This window comes from Eschrichtius robustus, chromosome 10 (assembly GCF_028021215.1).
Source record: "Eschrichtius robustus isolate mEscRob2 chromosome 10, mEscRob2.pri, whole genome shotgun sequence".
NCBI lineage: Eukaryota > Metazoa > Chordata > Mammalia > Artiodactyla > Eschrichtiidae > Eschrichtius > Eschrichtius robustus.
Genome location: NC_090833.1, coordinates 77,442,063 through 77,460,680, shown reverse-complemented (window position 1 = coordinate 77,460,680; position 18,618 = coordinate 77,442,063).

Here is an 18,618-nt window from a genome sequence, read left to right as displayed (position 1 = left end):
ACCTTTTTCATTAGTTACAGAACACAGGTATTAGCTTGAAAAAAGAAGGGGCTTCTAAGATGTTTAAATAAACTAGTAAAATTCATTTTCATAGGATTTGAAGTAATTTGATGATCTGCAAGGGTCCTGAAAGTTAAGTTGTTAAAACTTCATTACAAGGGGTCTCGGCACAAGCTGAATGCTAGAATTATCATCGAGTGGAATTGCAGACATGATGTAAAATATAATAAATTACTATGATTAAAGTCATATTAGAAGTAATCATCTACTAAAAGGGAAAAATAAATCAAGAAATTAGCAATGCAGTTCAATTTGGTAGGATCAATTAGTAAATTAACAACTGAGGTATTAATTTAACACTGGACTTATGAATATATAGCATTGTGTGAGAATTTACAGAAGGCCTGGAGATAGTTCTTGCCCCCATCTTGCTCCAATCCACATAGGAAGTAATAGCCTGGATATAGCAATAAAATATACTTTGTAATGTATTCCTTTCTTGAACATCCCACTTTGTTTGCTAGCTGGATGATTCCCTGGTCTGCCTTTGAATTGATGCAATTTTCACTGAAGAGAAGATATCTCTTTTATGCTAGGTCAGAACAAAGTCTTAGTTTTGTTTGCTCTTTGCAATAAAGAAGTGAGGAATCAACTGTGTGAAACACCACAGACTTGAGATTGTATTTTTAAAAAAAGATTTTCCTTTTTTCTTAAAGAGATGGAAGGACCTCAAGATAAAAAGAAGTGGTTTCTGTATAAATAGTTGTGTCTCAGAGCAGCATAGTAAGACTTGGCCTCTTCGATCTCAGCACTAACAAAGTGACACCACTGGCCTTTGATGATTTGTGACAGTCATTGCATTTCAATTGTCTGCAACAAGCACTACCCTCCAGCATCCTCCTCTTGAACATGAAAAGCCATTTATCAGCTCTGCCTGATGAGGCCTGAGATGACTCAAATCTTCAGCTGGCTTGTAGACCTCTTTGTGCTTGGACCTGTTGCCAGCGCTTATACTGAGCAAATTTTCAGCACAGTTTAGTGTTAGGTACATTCTCTCATTCTTTGCACAATTTAGATAATAATTTTTAGTGTGCTTATGTTTATGTATATATGAACCAAACCAATGTTGAATGCAAACTGCTAGCTCAACAATTTATGTATGGCACATGTATTTCCTAAGCATGGCACAATAAAGCAGCAGTGGGAAACAGAAAGAAAGAAAACTGCACTGTGTGAAAACATAAGGATGGTGTCAGAGATAAGAGGCCCAAAGACTCACATAAGTATTAAACACTGCTTTTGTGTGTGCTTGGAGGATAGCAGGTGGTATCCTTCAGATTTTTACTATTTGTGCTGCTTGGAGTTGATTTATGTTTACATGTTACTTCAGTGTGGTTATTTTTTTTTTTTTAAGCAGAGAAGTGGAAAAAACTCCTAATAAACTCAAAGAAATCAGTTTAGCAAGGTTTTTTAAGAGTATACACCATTTTCCCAACATTGTGATAGATTCTAAAGGAGAATATAAACACAGCATACGTGTCAGAAACCTCCTGGTCTTTAAAGAGCCTACAAACTTGGTAGATGATCAAGGTTAATAAACATCAAAGTGCAGATTTAAAAATAATCAAGGACCAAATAATGTGGTTCTAAGAAGATCTATGCTTTTCTCAGGAGAGGTTTCCATTAGGACAAGGGCCATGAAGCTTATACAGACGTTGTAGCTGTGAGGAGGCCAGATTAAGGATGACTGAGATCTATGTGTTAAATTCCCTTTTGGAGTTGTCCTGCCACAGGTGTCAAGAGTGAGCCTGAGCAGAGGAAGAAGCAGGCAGGAGAGTGTCGCAGCGATAGGACAGAACACGGTATCAGGGTGTAGGTCTCTTCCATTGCCATGGCTTTCTGTTTTTATGGTGCCTCCCACTTTGGGTCCTGTGCTGGACCCACAACCTCTTAGGCCACCGGTCTGCTCCCTTCAGTCATGGGACCAATTCCTGGAAGTTGTCCTTCTATCAGTGCAATTCCTCAGGAGGCCTCCCCCAGACTGTAGGGAACTACTGATGACCCTTTTCATTCCCTCTTCTCTGTCCTCTCCCCAATAACTCTAAATAGAGGATTTCCCCCCTAGCACTCAGGTGACAATAAATATTTACTGAATAATGTGTTTAAAGGAATCAGGAGTCTCAGCTATTCTGGTTAGTTTTTACTCCGTTTTCTTCCCTTGTGGGTCCACAGTGCCCTAGGCTTGAAATTGTTTACTTTAGATTAGGGATCAGAATGCTGGTTAGAAAAGAGGATAAAGTGAGGAAGTAATGGACACCAAAGTTAGAGTCTTTGATGCCTGGAAGATTCCCTAGAGCCCTGGATCTCAGATTATGACAAAACCTCTTCTATCTACAAAACCCCATTTGACAGAACACAAGGCTAGATGAGATGCTCTTGGTGTCTCAGTTAGATGCTCTTTACCAGACTGGTGCATTCACCTCCAGTTACTAAGAATGTCAGCTGCCAAGAATCCACAGCTGCAACTTCCCTTGAACTGTCCATGGTAGCCACCTGGCTCAGAAATGCCTGAGAAGCGTTGGCTTCCTCCCCAGAGGAGGTCTGCAACCAATAACAAACAGAGAGGGCAAACACTGCCCCTGTTGCCTCAAAGAGGAAAAAGTCTGCACTGCCATTCATGCTCCAGGGTTCTCTGCAAGGTCAGGATGAGGCTAGACTTCAGGTGGACCTGTGCTTCTCAAATTTTAGTGTGTACCAGAATCACCTAGAGGACTTGTTAAAATACAGATTACTGGACCCCACACACAGAGTTTCTGATTCAGTAGATCTGGACCTGAGAATCTGCATTTTAACAGGTTCTCACCTGACACTGACGCTACTGATCTCGGGACCACATTTTGAAAACCACTGAGCTGGACCCACATCTTTCCCTACATCTTTCCCTTATTCTTATCTGCTTCACTTTCTTTTTTTGTTTTCTCCAGAGAGAACCCTCCCAAGGATCCATTAGCATAGGAGTCCCCATCTCAGGCGCTACTTCCAAAGAACCTGACCTAAGATAATAGTCCATCCTGAATTAGACCTACAGAACTTTAAAAAATGTCCTTTTGCATATGTATGTACGCATACATGATGAAAAGCTGGATCACGACCTGGAAAAAAACGTGCCACCTAAATTTATTGAGGGCTACATGGGCTCTTTGTACACATGAAGTCACTTTAACAATAATAACCAAGGTTTCCCTAGCTTAATAGTTCCTCCTAGAATTGCTTCTGTGACTCTATCTCAGTAGGCATCAGCACCAGTGCACTGAAGCATCCATAGTTGCTAAGGGACATGAAGCTTAAGGAACAGTATGGGAAGAAGAGATAGGAGCGAAAGCCTCTCTCCCATTTGTGTTGACCCTGTTAGAAGAATCGCAAAGCACTGTTATGGATGATTCCATATTTCACAGAGCTTATTGAAACTGTTCTTGCAGAAATGAATGTCAGCCTCCCTCTTCCTCAAACCTGGAAATCAGTCAGTGCAGGAACATGGAAAAGTCAGCACAGGCTTCTCAAAATCCTTCTTCCCTCTCACAAGTGAACCTTCCTTCCTGGGTCATGCTTATTTGACTCTCTTCTTTTAATCTCAAGTTGAGTTTTCCCAGGAGTCCTTCATTGCTCATGTAAATGTATTTCTTAAGGACTAACTCATGATTTCTCTAAGTCCCCCTGAGACTCAGGTGGGGAAACACTAAATAAACTTTGTTTGTAACAGAAATTGGGCTTCAAAACTTTATCTCTGTAAAGTATTGACTTAGGCTGATGTGCCATGTTAAAAGAAGTCTAGATATGAAATACTGAGAAGGCAAAATTTATTATGTTAAATATATATGTGCATATATATACACATACATATATGGTATATATACCTCCCACAATACCAGAACTATTTTCCCATCATCCTCTTGGTTATCCATACCATATTTATTTAGAGGCTGGAACATGAGTTTCCAAGCCCCAAAGCCAGCTCACTATTTCTTTTTCCTTTCTATATGACTACCTCAAGTCTCTGTATACACTCCAAGAGTTCAGTGACCGAGACATCAAATCTCTTACTCCTCACATATCAGTGGCTCTTACAGATTACTGCCCTACATTAAGGAGAGGCACAAGGCAGCAGAAACATGTCCTGGGTTCATATGGAGCATTGAGGAATCACTGAAATCTTACAAAGAAGGGTAAAAATCCCCATACATTGGTGTGTTTTATTAGTTTGTTACTGTTGTTTACTTCACTTTTTGCAACTTACTATAAACTCGCCTCAGGACAATCATTTGGGTACCAATACATGGCATCAGCTAAACTCCAAATTAATTCACATATATTTGGTTGCAGAACTTTCAAAGTTGCAAACCACTTTCCCTGGGGGAGAAAAGCAGTCTCTCATTCCACTCCAAGAAATTCACTGAAGTCAACAAGGTATGCTTGCTACCAGACAAAAGGGGCCTCAGGATTGATGTAATGATATAATCCAGACTTGATTACATACAATTTTGTTTCCACCATCTTTAAGCCTTAGCCAGGATTGGAAGATGCAGGCATTCTGTAACATTTGAAGTCTCTAATCAGGTAACAAATAGACTACCCCACCTGAACAACCTGCTACATAAAGAAGAACAATGACATTTAGCTGTTTTATGTCTTCACCACCTTCAGGATTCCTTTCCTTACTGTTTAAAAGTAATTTGTGATCACATGCTCCATTTATATGGTGAATATTATATACTATCACTAGTTGAATATGCCTGAACACAGATTAAAAGCCTCCATAATTTAGGATTTGGGGGGAGTGACGTTAGAGTGTCATGAATTAGTTCATAAGATAAAAGTAAATATTTGATAAAATATTATATTGACAGATAAGTATTTTTCATAGTTTCACAAAGTTTGTGAAAACCTCAGTGTCTCCCAACAATGTGCATAAACACAACGGTGTGACTTTTATTCCTCACAATCTCAGACTTCTTAGTGTTATGTACAAATTCAAACCATGCTGCCTTACCTCGTTTTGTCCTTCAGAGGCTGGCTTGAAGGGACCATGACTTGTTTAATTGAATTAAATTCTAAATCCAATTTTTATATAATCTCCTGATAGGTTATGATGTCCTACTCTATGGGTTTTACTTGAGAAGAAACAAGAATGAATTATGAACAGTATGAGGGAGTAACTGAAAATAGTTGGTTTGGGATATACTTTGATGTTTCAGTTTACTGGTTCAATGAAAATATATTTGACGTTCATCATGACTGTTCATGAGCACAAGTGCAGGAAAACATGAATATTCCCTTTTACAGAATGAGATCAAGGAATAAGATCTCTGGGCTGGGCAGGTGGTGGTGAGACGTTATTATCCCATGGCACGCAACCAGTGTAGTCTGAATTTCACCAAGGGTGGCAAAAAATATTCTCTAAACTTGGAAACTAATTTTGCTTAATCTTGTTTTGTACATGTTGCTACCTAAGTACACGGGACAAAGACTCTTCATTACCTCTCTTCTCCAATGGATTTATCTACAAGTGGACTTAGAAAATCTCACAAGTGCATGAAAGGCCTTTCAAACACTTACTTCTCTTAGAGTGTGCCAGTATATAATAAGCAGGATTCTCACTACAAACTTGAAAACACATGACTTTTTAGATAGGATTCTGTAAAGATTAGTGAACAATTGTTTGCATCAGGGAGTCTGATGGAGTACATGAAAGAGGAAAGTTCTGTCTATTTATAATGCTTTCATAGAACCCAGAGCCATGGAGAATTAGCTGTGGGTCTTAGCACACAATACCAGGATTCCTATCTTTCTCCCCCTTCTATAGCCACCCATCTTATTGGAGGAAAGGAATGAATGGCGTGAAGAGCATCTGAATTTCACTTTTTGTCTTTCTGCTGGTTGGGCACATTGTTATTCTTTCAACAAATCCAACTATGATGATGCTTCTTTACATAATGAATGCAGTTCATGTAGAGAAACTTCAATAATATCATATTGAATATGATAGAGTATCAACACTATTTAATTGTATCTATCTTTTATTGTATTTAATTGTATCTATCTTTTAGACACATAGTTAACAAAATGGAACACGATAAGCGTGTTTGAAGAAAACATTTCCTTTATTTTAATTGTCTAAAACTCTGAACGGCTATTTAAAATGCTAGTTTTCAAGCCATATGTAATGCCAAAAATAACACTGTGAATCTGATGACTTTATAACGCAGCTCATAACTTTGTTATTTCAGGAGATGTTTGAATATTTTCAAGATAACAAATATGTCACCCTTCTGAAAAGACTATTATTTTATAAATAGAAGAATATATTTTGTTTAATTTTAAGGATAAGTTATAAATGATGAAAAGAAATATCATTAATGTATATTATTTTTTCCCCTCTCATTTCACTAGTATTTATTTCCTTGGTAAATATAGTTTAGCTATATTTAAAATAGTTTAATAAAGATGATAAATCATATAATGATTTCAAGGATTTTGATTCTGATTTTTTTCAAAGAAAAAATGTAAAGTATTTTAATATATCTACAAACTGTTAAAATAATCTTATTTAACAGTCATGTATTAAATATTGGTCATATTCTAATCATGATACAGGGATAAAATGGTGAAAATTTGTGGTCTCTGCTATCAAGGAGTTTGCAGAAAGGGCATAAGTGTTGCTTCATAATGCTTCAAACTAAAGCATTTAAAGGAAGACATATTAGTCAGCCCAGTCTGTCAAAAAAAAAATACCACAGACTGGGTGGCTTAACAGAAATTTACTTGCTCACAGTTCTGGAGGCTGGAAAGTCCAAGATCAAAGTTCTGGCTGATTTAGTTTCTGCTGAGGCCTCTCTTCCCAGCTTGCAGACTGCTGGCTGCCTTCTCAATATGTCCTCACTTAAGCAGAGATAGAGCAAGATTTTACCTTACGTTCCATTGTTTCGTTCTCTTCTTATAAGGGCACCAGTCCTATTGGATTAAGGTCCCACGTTTTTGACCTCATTTAACCTTTATCACTGCCCTTTTCCCAAAAACAATAACATTGGAGGTTACGGTTTTAACATATGAATTTCAGGGAGTTGCAATTCAGTTCATAGCGGAAGGCTTGACTGAATTACCTTGTTAAAATGAGGCTTCTTTATTTAGTTGTTAGTATTTGGGAAATGAGATTGCCTTAGATGGAAACTTTATCATGGAACCAAATCTAACTTCTGTGACTTAATAGTTTCCCCATATTCATTTGCATGAGCTCAATTACATAAATTGAAAAATTGTACAAGTTATTATATTGCACAATTGGGATATTGCAAAGAGAGTTTAAAATGTTTCTTTATAAATTCAAAATTTTTTAAGCTAGCTGCAAAGAAAGAATTTGTCAGTAAACCATGATTCAAACATTTAGGGGATTTTGAATTAGAAAGAACAATTAAATGTGTTAATTCAAATTCACTCCCTACCATTTTACAACGGAAGAAAGGGAAGCACAGATGGGTTAGATCATGATCTAATCACACAGTTAGTTTGTGGGAGCAATAGAACCAACCCTAGAACCAGAATTCATTTTCTCCTAGTCCAGTGTTTTGACCAGCACCTGTCATGAAGCTCTAGCTATATTATTGGTATTTTATTATGAAATTGATATTTCCTGCTAATCAGCATTTCAAGTACTAAAATATTTGTCCTCAATGTTATATAAACCTCAATTCACCTGCTGTTTCAGTGTTTTAGAAATCAAGTAAAATCATTATAATGTTGATTTCATTATTTCCTTTTTATTGAAGCATAGTTGATTGACAATATTGTGCTAGTTTCAGGTGTACAGCAAAGTGGTTCAGTTCTATATATATATATTTTTTTTCAGATTAATTTCCATTACAGGTTATTATAAGATATTGAATACACTTCTTTGTGCTATACATTAATCCTTGTTGCTTATCTCTTTTATATATCGTAGTTTGTATCTATTAATCCCATATTTTTTTAAAACATCATTATCAGGGGAATCTACCTTTCTCGTATAAAGGGAGCTATTAGACTCTCTCCTCTCATATGACAAGTGACATTGATATGGTTCATATTTATAGGCTTTGGGAAGTAACAAGATATGCCGCTTCATGCTGTTTTCATCTGTCATGGGAATAGAATGAAACTTATGCTATATGTAGTCTGTACAGTTGCTGGCACAACCCATTGGGAATTAACTTTCCCCAGTAAAGAATCCACAGTGAAAACTGAGACAGTCTTCTATCATTCAGTGCTTTCTTTCTTGAACAATCTTAGAACTAGAATTACAGTCAAATCAATTATTTGGTGTTTCTTTAGGGACAGAGGAAAGAGGAAAAGGTAATTATGTTTTGAACTCAAAAACATTTTAACTTGGTAGCATTGAATTTTTTATTTTTCCTGTCAAATATAAGTGAAAAAAATACATGAAATTTCTGATATAAATCAAATATTATACAAGCCTGTGGAAATTCAGGCAAGGTATAAGCACCTCTAAGATATTTTTTTAATTTGCTTAAACTTACCAGATACCAGAACAAATGTCCATGGCCCTAAATCAGGGGTTAGTTGGAGCCAGTGGCTTGCACTGGCTTGAAGAGTTGATTTTTCTTTTTTTTTTTCTTTTTATATATGTACCACATCTTCTTTATCCATTCCTCTGTTGATGGACATTTAGGTTGTTTCCATGTGCTGGCTATTGTAAATGGTGCTGCAATGAACATCAGGGTGCATGCACCCTTTCAAATTATGGTTTTCTCCAGATATGATTTTTCTATCTCCTCCTCTCAACTCCTCTCTTCCAGATTGCACTATCACTGATGTCACCTTGGTAGCCTGAGATTGGTTATAGTGGGAATATTTATACATTTGCAGTTGCTATAAATCAGGATTTTATTATTATTATTATATTTGGGGGGGGGGCTGGTTTAACCAGCACACCACTATCCCCAATCCACAGTACCTGATGTAGTGCTGTGCATAGTCTGTCTCTATGTGACAGTGGGCTCAGAATTCTGTCAGTTGACACAACATGGGTGTTAAAGGCATAAAAGAGGAAAGTTCCATCTTATTTATAAAGCTTTCATAGAAACCAGAGCCATGGAGACTTAGCTGTGGGACTTAGCAAACAATACCAGGGTTCCCATCTTTCTCCTCCTTCTATAGCCATCCATGTTATTGGACTAAAGGAATGAATGAAGGGACTGAAGAGCATTTAAATTTCACTTTCTTTTTTTCCTTTAAAAAGGAGCTTTTAAAGGAGTTTCACAAGTCTTATTTATGACTACGGTGTCCATATTAAGAATAATATTTTCAGTATTTTCAGGTAGCTTTGTCCTCCACAATAATTAACATAAACTTTTTTTCTGTTTAATACCCAGAAGAGCCTTGTAGGACAGATATCACTGTTCCTATTTTATATATGATGTATAGAGAGACACATAAAATGTATACACAGCATCAGATTCAGGATTTCTATCTCCATGTTCAATGTTTATTTTCCACTATACCAAAACTGTTGATTCCATATGTTATATGGAATTAAACTATGTTATTCTGGGTATACAAAAAGACTGGTCAAAAATCTAATAACCAGCACTATCCTTCCAGCTTAACAATATCATTGCAGAGTAAAACAAAACACATGAAATGAGCAGGTCTTCCCAAAAAGTCCTCCTGAGAGTAAAATTTATTCTCCCTAAAATTTCATGTAAAGTATTGGCATTGTCAAGGTAGGCACAGCACAGCTTAAATGTTGGGTGTGTGTATTTGTGTGTGTATGTGTATGAGTGTATGTAGGGAATGACATGTGTAGGCATTATTTGGACATGTTAGAAATAGGACTTATAGTTAAATTTTCATTTCTAAATTGATGAAATATTTCATATTTTTATAGTTTAACCTGTTAACTCAAAGACCCTTTGTGTTCTGCCATAAAGCATATAAAAGATATATGCCTCTTATTCTTCTCTTTATACTCAACTCTTATATAATATTTTATAGACTAACTTATGTCACTGCAGATTTGCATTCCTTGGGCATCAACCAAAAAATGGCTAATATTCCTATTTATACTCTGTCTGCTTTTAATCAAAATCAAAGAAGAAAATTCTCATGTCTAAGCAAAAGAAAAAAAAAAGATGAATCAAATTAGGTCATCAAAATGTAAGAAAATATAAAAATTTCTCACAGCAAAAATATAATGACTATAGTCTCTTAATAGAGAACAATTCTTGCTACTGTACAGTTATGCAAAACAATTTAAATGAGCTATTATGACCCTGGAAACTCTGAAAATATGAGACACAGTCTTTGAGAAAATAAGAACTTCCAGCATTCAGAAAATTTTTAGCATACCTGACATAGAATGACATTAAGTTATAAAAATGTACGACATTCCCAGAAACCTATTTGATGATTTACACCACAATTTAAAACTAGACCATTAATGACTTTGGAGATTCCTTGGCCCTACCTTCACATTTTACAGTTGTGAATACTGAGGCCATGAGTGGCTGAGAGTTGCAAAAGTTAGTTACTAAAGTCGGCTCCATTCTTTCTTAACCCAGGGCCCCTTCTTCATCATCAAATGTGACAAGACTGTCATAATCATGATGTATCTGACATAAGAAATACAGATATATTGATTACTCAGTTGTCACTTAAACCAGATAACTTCTCTAGCTAAGAAAAGATGGGTCAAGTGAGTATACAATTTTTGGAACTACAGTGAAATTCTAGAGACATAGAGGCTTGCCAATCAGAAAATGTGAATTCTGTCTTGGCCTTCCCACTTATAGCTAGGCTCTGTGTCTATTTTCTCCTGGGTAAAAATGTCATTTAAAAAATTGAGAATTGTGAAAATACAAAACAAAGGTGGATATTACTATTTTGGAAAATTGTTAAGTGCTTTCTAGAAAATGGATCATTGCTGGTTTGATTATTTTAAAATATCAGATATTGGTGAAGTATTAACACCTACAAAGATGCTTGCTAGAGATGGCATTTTTGTAGGTGTTAGGTGTGGGCTTATCTGGTGGCCGCCAGCTTCAAGGCAGAGTATCTCAGGATGCTCATGAAAAGTTAAGTTACTGTACAAGATTTTCAAGACATTTCAAGTGATAGGCGTTCAGAGGGCTTTCTTCTGAGTTTGAGAAACTTTTCACTAGGAATAGAAAGTCCTGTATTTACTCTCCTTTTAGACAAGCAATGAATTATGATCAGGAAATTAAATATCAGTCCAAATGAGCTGGTAAGGGGAAGAATACTGATAATCACTTTTGGACACTTTGTCCCTAAAAATAGATATCTAAATACCACATTTGTCCAAATCCTGCATTTAATTACCATTTATAAGATAAATACTGCTGCTGTTGGTGCTGTTTTAATCAATTCTTGGAAAGGAAATTGTAAAATAAGATGGATAGTCTAGGTCCCTAGCTTGAACTTCTCAGGTGATGGTCCCCAGTCTCCTAGGGAACTGAATAACTCAAATTGGGACTTGGATTTCTTGATCATAATGAGCACACATGAAAAAAGGAGAACAGGAGACCTTCAAGATGGTGGAAGAGTAAGACGTGGAGATCAACTTCCTCCACACAAATACATCAGAAATACATCTACATGTGGAACAACTCCCACAGAACACCTACTGAATGCTGGCAGAAGAACTCAGGCTTCCCAAAGGGCAAGAAACTCCCCACGTACCTGGGTAGGGCAAAAGATAAAAGAAAAAACAGAGACAAAAGAATACAGACGGGACCTGCACTTTGCGGGGGGAGCTGTGAAGGAGGAAAAGTTTCCACATACTAGGAAGCCCCTTCCCTGGTGGAGACAGGGGTGGCAGAGGGGAAGCTTTGGAGTCACAGAGGAGAGCACAGCAACAGGGGTGCAGAGAGCAAAGTGGAGAGATTCCCTCACAGAGGATTGGCGCCGACCAGCACTCACAAGCCCAAGAGGCTTGTCTGCTCACACGCTGGGACAGGTGGGGGCTGGGAGCTGAGGCTTGGACTTTGGAGGTCAGATGCCAGGGAGAGGAGAGAGTTGGCCAGTGAACACAGCCTGAAGGGGGCTAGTGCGCCACAGCTAGCTGGGAGGGAGTCTGCGAAAAAGTCTGGAGCTGCCGAAGAGGCAAGAGACCACTGTTTTGGGGTGCGGAAGGAGACGGGATTCAGAGCACCGCCTAAATGAGCTCCAGAGACAGGCGCGAGCTGCGGCTATCAGTGCGGACCCCAGAGACGGGCATGAAACCCTAAGGCTGCTGCTGTAGCCACCAAAAAGCCTGTGTGCAAGCACAGGTCACTATCTACACCTCCCCTCCTGGGAGCTTGTGCAGCCCACCACCTCCAGGGTCCCGTGATCCAGGGACAACTTCCCCAGGAGAACACATGGTGCGCCTCAGACTGGTGCAACGTCACATCAGCCTCTGCCACCACAGGCTCGTCCCGCATTCCGTACCCCTCCCTCCCCTTGTCCTGAGGGAGCCAGAGCCCCCTAATCAGCGGCTGTTCTAACGCCATCCTGTCTGAGCGGGAACAGACGCCCTCAGGTGACCTACATTTAGAGGCAGCGTCAGATCCAAAGCTGAACCCCAGGAGCTGTGCAAACAAAGAAGAGAAAGGGAAATCTCTCCCAGCAGCCTCAGGAGCAGTGGATTAAATCTCCACAATCAACTTGATGTACCTGCATCTGTGGAATACCTGAATAGACAATGAATCATCCCAAAGTTGAGGCAGTGGACTTTGGGAGCAATTGTAGACTTGGGGTTTGCTTCCTGCATCTAATATGTTTCTGGTTTTATGTTTATCTTAGTTTAGTATTCAGAGTTTATTACCTTTGGTAGATTTGTTTATTGATTTAGTTGCTCTCTTCCTTTTTTTTATATGTAGATATATATATTTTTTCCATTTTCTCTTTTTGTGAGTTTCTATGTGTATGCTTCTTTGTGTGATTTAGTCTGTATAGCTTTGCTTTTACCATTTGTCCTAGGCTTCTGTCTGTCTGTTTTTTTCTTTGTTCTTGTTGTTAGTATAGTTTTTAGTGCTTGTTATCATTGGTGGATTTGTTTTTTGGTTTCGTTGCTCCCTTCTTTCTTTCTTTCTTTTTCTTCTTTTTTTTATTACTTTTTAATTTTCTTATTTTTAATATTTTTTTAATTTTAATAACATTATTTTTATTTTTTTTCTTTCTTTCTTTTTTTCTCCCTTTTCTTCTAAGCTGTGTGGCTAACATGTTCTTGGTGCTCTGGCTGCATGTCACGCCTGTGCCTCTGCAGTGGGAGAGCCGAGTTCAGGACATTGGTCCACCAGAGACCTCCCTGCTCCATGTAATATCAAATGGCGAAAGCTCTCCCAGAGATCTCCATCTGAAGGATAAGACCCAGCTCCTGTCAATGACCAGCAAGCTACAGTGCTGGACACCCTATGCCAAACAACTAGCAAGACAGGAACACAACCCCACCCATTAGCAGAGAGGCTGCCTAAAATCATAATAAGGTCACAGACACCCCAAAACACACCAAACAGACACGATCCTGCCCATCAGAAAGACAAGATCCAGCCTCATCCACCAGAACACAGGCACCAGTCCCCTCCACCAGGAAGCCTACACAACCCACTGAACCAACCTTAGCCACTGGATGCAGACACCAAAAACAATGGGAACTATGAACCTGCAACTTGCAAAAAGGAGACGCCAAACACAGTAAGTTAAGCAAAATGAGAACACAGAGAAACACACAGCAGATAAAGGAGCAACAACCCACCAGACCAAACAAATGAAAAGGAAATACGCAGTCTACCTAAAAAAGAATTCAGAGTAATGATAGTAAAGATGATCCAAAATCTTGGAAATAGAATGGAGAAAATACAAGAAACGTTTAACAAGGACCTAGAAGAACTAAAGAGCAAACAAATAATGATGAACAACTCAATAAATGATATTAAAAATTCTCTAGAAGGAATCAATAGCAGAATAACTGAGGCAGAAAATGGATAAGTGACCTGGAAGATAAAATAGTGGAAATAACTACTGCAGAGCAGAATAAAGAAAAAAGAATGAAAAGATTGAGGACAGTCTCAGAGACCTCTGGGGTAACATTAAAGGCACCAGCATTCGAATTATAGGGGTCCCAGAAGAAGAAGAGAAAAAAGAAAGGGACCGAGAAAATATTTGAAGAAATTATAGTTGAAAACTTCCCAAATATGGGAAAGGAAATAGTTAATCAAGTCCAGGAAGTGCAGAGAGTCCCATACAGGATAAATCCAAGGAGAAACATGCCAAGACACATATTAATCAAACTATCAAAAATTAAATACAAAGAAAAAATATTAAAAGCAGCAAGGGAAAAACAACAAATAACATACAAGGGAATCCCCATAAGGTTAACAGCTGGTCTTTCAGCAGAAACTCTGCAAGCCAGAAGGGAGTGGCAGGACATATTTAAAGTGATGAAAGGGAAAAACCTACAACCAAGAATACTCTATCCAGCTAGGATCTCATTCAGATTCGACAGAGAACTTCAAACCTTTTCAAACCAGCAAAAGCTAAGAGAATTCAGCACCACAAAACCAGCATTACAACAAATGCTAAAGGAACTTCCTTAGACAGGAAACACAAAAGTAGGAAAAGACCTACCAAAAAAAAAAAACCCCAAACAATTAAGAAAATGGTAATAGGAACATACATATTCATAACTACGTTAAATGTAAATGGATTAAATGCTCCAACCAAAAGGCATAGGCTGGCTGAATGGACACAAAAACAAGACTTGTATATATGCTGTCTACAAGAGACCCACTTCAGACCTAGGGACACATACAGACTGAAAGTGACGGGATGGAAAAAGATATTCCATGCAAATGGAAATCAAAAGAAAGCTGGAGTAGCAATTCTCATATCACACAAAATAGACTTTAAAATAAAGACTATTGCAAGAGACAAAGAAGGACACTACATAATGATCAAGGGATCAATCCAAGAAGAAGATATAACAATTGTAAATATTTATGCACCAAACATAGGAGCACCTCAATACATAAGGCTAATAGCCATAAAACAGGAAATCGACAGTAACACAATCATAGTAGGAGACATTAACACCCCAGTTTCCCCAATGGACAGATCATCCAAAATGAAAATAAATAAGGAAACACAAGCTTGAAATGATACATTAAACAAGATGGACTTAATTGATATTTATAAGACATTCCATCCAAAAACAACAGAATACACTTTCTTCTCAAGTGCTCATGGAACATTCTCCAGTATAGATCATATCTTGGGTCACAAATCAAACCTTGATTAATTTAAGAAAATTGAAATGGTATCAAGTATGTTTTCTGAACACAATGCTATGAGGCTAGATAACAATTACAGGAAAAAAATCTGTAAAATATACAAACACATGGAGGCTAAACAATACACTACTAAATAACCAAGAGATCACTGAAGAAATCAAAGGGGAAATCAAATAATACCTAGAAGCAAATGACAATGAAAACACAATGACCCAAAACCTATTGGATGCAGCAAAAGCAGTTCTAAGAGGGAAGTTTATAGCTATGCAAGCCTACCTCAAGAAACAAGAAAAATCTCAAATAAACAATTGAACGTTACACCTAAAGGAACTAGAGAAAGAAGAACAAACAAAACTCAAAGTTAGCAGAAGGAAGGAAATCATAATGATTAGAGCAGAAATAAATAAAAAAGGAAATGAAGGAAATGATAGAAAAGATCAATGAAACTAAAAGCTGGTTCTATGAGAAGATAAACAAAATTGAGAAACCAGTAGCCAGACTCATCATGAAAAAGAGGGAGAAGACTCAGATAAGTAGAATTAGAAATGAAAAGGGAGAAGTAACAACTGACACTGCAGAAATACAAAGGATCATGAGAGATTACTACAAGGAACTATATGCCAATAAAATGGACAACCTGGAAGAAACCGACAAATTCTTAGAAAAGCACAACCTTCCGAGATTGAACCAGGAAGAAATAGAAAATATAAACAGACATATCACAAGCACTGAAATTGAAACTGTGTTTAAAAATCTTCCAACAAACAAAAGTCCAGGACCAGAAGCCTTCGCAGGCAAATTCTATCAAACATTTAGAGAAGAGCTAACACCTATCCTTCTCAAACTATTCCAAAATATAGCAGATGGAGAAACACTTCCAAACTCATTCTACGAGGCCACCATCACCCTGATACCAAAACCAGACAAAGATGTCCCAAAAAAGAAAACTACAGGCCAATATCACTGATGAATATAGATGCAAAAATCCTCTACCAAATACTAGCAAACAGAATCCAACAGCACATTATAAGGATCATACACCATGATCAAGTGGGGTTTATCCCAGGGATGCAAGGATTCTTCAATATATGCAAATCAATCAATGTGGTACACCACATTAACAAATTGAAGGAGAAAAATCATATGATCATCTCAATAGATGCAGAGAAAGTTTTCAACAAAATTCAACACCCATTTATGATAAAAACGTTCCAGAAAATAGGCACGCAGGGAACTTACCTCAACATAATAAAGGCCATATATGACAAACCCACAGCCAACATTGTTCTCAATGGTAAAAAACTGAAACCATTTCCACTAAGATCAGGAACCAGACAAGGTTGCCCACTCTCACCACTATTATTCAACATAGTTTTGGAAGTCTTAGCCACAGCAATCAGAGAAGAAAAAGAGATAAAAGGAATCCAAATTGGAAAAGAAGAAGTAGAGCTGTCACTGTTTGCAGATGACATCATACTATGCATAGAGAATCCTAAAGATGTTACCAGAAAACTACTAGAGCTAATCAGTGAATTTTGTGAAGTAGCAGGATACAAAATTAATGCACAGAAATCTCTTGCATTCCTATACACTAATGATGAAAAATCTGAAAGAGAAATTAAGGAAACACTCGCATTTACCATTGCAACAAAAAGAATAAAATACCTAGGAATAAACCTACTTGAGGAGGCAGAAGACCTGTATGCAGAAAACTATAAGACACTGATGAAAGAAATTAAACATGATACAAACAGATGGAGAGATATACCATGTTCTTGGATTGGAAGAATCAACATTGTGAAAATGACTATACTACCCCAAGCAATCTACAGATTCAGTGCAATCCCTGTGAAACTGCCAATATCATTTTTCACAGAACTAGAACAAAAAATTTCACAATTTGCATGGAAACACAAAAGACCCCGAATAGCCAACGTAATCTTGAGAAAGAAAAACGGAGCTGGATGAATCAGGCTCCCGGACTTCAGACTATACTACAAAGCTACAGTAATCAAGACAGTATGGTACTGGCACAAAAACAGAAATATAGATCAATGGAGCAGGAGAGAAAGCCCAGAGTTAAACCCATGCAAATATGGTCACCTTATTTTTGATAAAGGAGGCAAGAATATACAATGGGGAAAAGACAGCCTCTTCAATAAGTGGTGCTGGGAAAACTGGACAGCTACATGTAAAAGAATGAAATTAGAATATTCCCTAACACCGTACAAAAAAATAAACTGAAAATGGATTAAAGACCTAAATGTAGGGCCAGACACTGTGAAAGTCTCAGAGGAAATCATAGGCAGAACACTCTATGACATAAATCACAGCAAGATCCTTTTTGACCCACCTCCTAGAGAAATGGAAATAAAAACAAAAATAAACAAATGGGACATAATGAAACTTAAAAGCTTTTGCGCAGCAAAGGAAAACATAAACAAGATGAAAAGACAACCCTCAGAATGGGAGAAAATATTTGCAAATGAAGCAACTGACAAAGGATTAATCTCCAAAATTCACAAGCAGCTCAATATCAATAAAACGAACAGCCCAGTCTAAAAATGGGCAGAGAACCTAAATAGACATTTCTCCAAAGAAGATATACAGATTGCCAACAAACACATGAAAGAATGCTCAGTATCATTAATCATTAGAGAAATGCAAATCAAAACTACAATGAGGTATCACCTCACACCAGTCAGAATGGCCATCATCAAAAAATCTACAAACAATAAATGCTGGAGAGGGTGTGGAGAGATTCGAACCCTCTTGCACTGTTGGTGGGAATGTAAATTGATGCAGCAACTATGGAGAACAGTATGGAAGTTCCTTAAAACTAAAAATAGAACTACCATATGACCCAGCAATCCCACTACTGGGCATATACCCTGATAAAACCGTAATTCAAAGAGAGTCATGTACCACAATGTTCATTGCAGCTCTATTTACAATAGCCAGGACATGGAAGCAATCTAAGTGTCCATCGACAGATGAATGGATAAAGAATATGTGGCACATATATAGAATGGAATATCACTCAGCCATAAAAAGAAATGAAATTGAGTTATATGTAGTGAGGTGGATGGACCTATAATCTGTCATACAGAGAGAAGTAAGTCAGAGAGGGATAAACAAATACCATATGGTAACACATATATATGGAATCTAAAAAAAAAAAATATGTTTCTGAAGAACCTAGGGGCAGGACAGGAATAAAGACACAGATATAGAGAATGGACTTGTGAACATGGGGCGGGGGAAGGGTGAGCTGGGATGA